Below are 3,028 nucleotides of genomic sequence, written 5' to 3'. Positions count from 1 at the left end.
GTGGTAATGCAGTATATTTTGGTAATGATAATAATGACGATGATAATAAATAGAATAATAATAATAATAATAATAATTATTATTATTATTATTATTATTATTATTATTATTATTATTATTATTATTATTATTTCTCGAATTTATATTGCACCAGTTCTCAAAAGAAGATCAAAGACTCAACGCATGTGAAAGGCCACCGGAAAACAAATAGGTCTTAAGCTGCAACTTAAAGTTGCAAATGGAGTTGGAAGAAGTTATGTAATTTGGAAGCTGGTTCCAAACAAAAAAAAGTAAAAGAGCATTGACCGTAGGTTTTTTTACGCCGTAATATTGGTGACAGAAAGAAGTGTTTTGTATTCAATATACATCGACTGTTAACTGGTAATTGGAAATCATTGCTTGTCTTTATGTATTGAATAAGAGAAGTTTCATTCTTTAGCACAGTGAACTCCTTAAGTGTTCACATATGACTAACAAAACTGTCCTCTGTATATAGATTGGTCGTAGTATTAACATACATATATTCCTTTGATTTGAAGCCAAACACTGTCCCTTGCATAGGGGTCACTCTTAACGGAGGGGTTCTAATTATCTGCAATTACAAAATTAACTACAATTCTGATGATTTAGATTCGTTGCTAACAAAAATTACTTTGCATTGAATGTAGTTCTGGTTTGACTTAAAATATACTTTTAAATTATTATTTTATAAATATATACAAAAAACTATAATTTTATAATATCATTATATTATATATAGGTTTGCATACAAAAAAAGAGATATTTAATATGCAAAGCAAAGGTTCCTTTAGTAATTAGAATTGTCATTTCTTTTAAAATCAATCATCATCGTTTATCGTCAAAGAATATTAGAAATACATTTCAGGTATAATTGAAATAATTGTTTGAGTAATATTACTTTAATCTTACTTTTAGCAAAAACCATAATTTCAAGATTATCGGCCATTTTAAATGCGTCATTTTGAGGTAGCCTACCTCAAGTGGAATTTTGGTAGTTTTAAACTATTCAAGGACCTACATTTTTAGAAAATAATAATTTTAAAAAATTGCTGGTGGTAGCCTGCTGCGATTTCCAATTCGATAATTTCTGTAGTTGTCCATTTGGGCTTAGCCTGCTCGCCTAATAATAATGGACCACGATATCTTTCTGTTGGTATAAAATGTATATAGGCCTATGCACCAGCTTTGTATTTGTATCATTGCCTGTACTTTATATAAGTCTATAAGTTTATTATCCTTCAACATTATGAGACTGCTAGTGAAGTTTGATTATTGTTTTTCTATTTTAAGATGTTACGTTTTGAAATACCCACTCAGAGTTCGCACTGTCATCACTTTCAAAAGAAAACTATTAATCACAGCCTGTATCTGGGTGATTTCAACTTTGTGTTCAATTCATGTTATTGTTTACCCTGTAAGTAGCCCGTTCATTAATTGCCATTGTTTTTATAAATAGTAGTTAATAAGTTAAATAAATTCCCAATTTAGTGCCGAGTAACAAAAATAGGCCTAGCACGCATGACAATAATGATTCATACACTTTCAACATGTTAATCTTTCATTGTTGTGTAGAATAGGTTTTATGTAGGCCTACATCATTCGATTTGAACGTGTTCAGTGGTGTATCTATAGGAGTTATATATTGGTTTTTGGGCAATAAGTAGGAAGCTCGATGATTAAAGTGAGAGATGTTACTTGCCAAATTTTTCTAGTGGCGGATCCTGTTGGGATGGGCGCAAGAGTTTTGGTTGGCGTGCACTAAAAGTGCTCTTCTTCCCTCCGTCAAAAATGCCGTTAACATGTCGCTAAATAGTAAATACCATAATAATAATAATAATAATAACAACTTTATTTTATAACGGTCAAAAAAACTCGTTCACCCAAGTGGGTGTTCTTCCACGAGGCCGTATGGACATTAAACAAAATAATTGTGTTAGATTAAAATAATTAAGTGTTAGTACAAAGAAAAAACAAATATGTATAATACATAATAATGGTTTTTACATTACTATGTTTCTTTTAAAAAGTTCTAGTGTGCTTGAATTTTTTATATTGCTGTCTAAATTATTCCACAAAAGAGCCCCCCGGTAACATAGACTTCTTTTTTTATATTCCGTTCTTGGCTTGGGTACGTTAAGGTTGTCATTTGACCTAGTGTTGTATTTACTTTCTCTTTGAATAAATCTATTTTTTAAATAATTAGGAGCTAAGTCATTCATTATTTTGTACATTGTGATATTTTCATTTGCATTTGATCAAGATTAGGCCATTTAAGTTCCACAAGTGCTTGAGTACTTGAGTCATATTTTCGTTTTTTGGTAATAATTTTAGCTGCCCTGTTTTGTAATATTTGTAATTTATTTCTTAATATTTTGTTGCACCTCCCCCAAACTATATTGCAATAGTCAAAATGGGGTGCAACAATAGCTTTATATAGAAGGGATTGTAAATGAGTGGGAATTAAATCACTGGATTTCTTAAGAAAAAATAAGCCTGGAAGAACTTTAGATCTAATATGATCAATATGCGTATTCCAATTTAAAGTTTCATCAACGTGTACTCCTAAGTGTTTACAATGATGAACTCTTTGCAATTGAGAACCATTTATATTGATATCTAACATGCACCTATGTTGGTCATTCCACATAGGCCTAGTGTGCATTTTGTCTATGAAATTGCTTTAGTTGTTAACCAATAACAAATATATGTTATATTTCTGTAGCTAAAATTTCTTGGGTGGATTGATTTAAATGACGAGTTTGACAAGTGGCAACCTACAACACAATTTATAATTCCGGCAGTCATCGTTGTAGTATCTTGCGTCATTACAGCTGTAACACTTATTAAAAGAATACACAGTAATCGTTTACAAGAGTCCAATAAAAGTAACGTGTCCACAGGAAATTCTCTCAGAAATCCAAAAAAGGTAGGACTATAATCTAGCTTATTGAATGAAATGCGTTCACAATTGTTAACAATAATATGTTAATATATAATAATAATAATA

At 30.4% G+C, this 3,028-nt stretch overlaps 1 long non-coding RNA gene across 1 annotated transcript in view; it reads left to right on the top strand.

The window, feature by feature from the left end:
* The first annotated feature begins 153 nt into the window (after positions 1 to 153).
* The window catches only part of LOC117112857, a 4,077-nt gene continuing 1,202 nt past the window's right edge, over positions 154 to 3,028 (top strand). Inside the window, exons 1-3 of the long non-coding RNA XR_004446099.1 lie at positions 154 to 381; positions 1,312 to 1,435; positions 2,744 to 2,947. This is a non-coding gene — a long non-coding RNA (uncharacterized LOC117112857). The remainder of the gene's footprint in view (positions 382 to 1,311; positions 1,436 to 2,743; positions 2,948 to 3,028) is intronic.

The sequence above is a fragment of the Anneissia japonica genome, unplaced genomic scaffold (assembly GCF_011630105.1).
Source record: "Anneissia japonica isolate Jap-2015-1 unplaced genomic scaffold, ASM1163010v1 scaffold1835_len6380_cov127, whole genome shotgun sequence".
Lineage (NCBI taxonomy): Eukaryota > Metazoa > Echinodermata > Crinoidea > Comatulida > Comatulidae > Anneissia > Anneissia japonica.
Note: the sequence above shows the minus strand (reverse complement) of the source record. Positions and strands in the feature narration are given on the sequence as shown.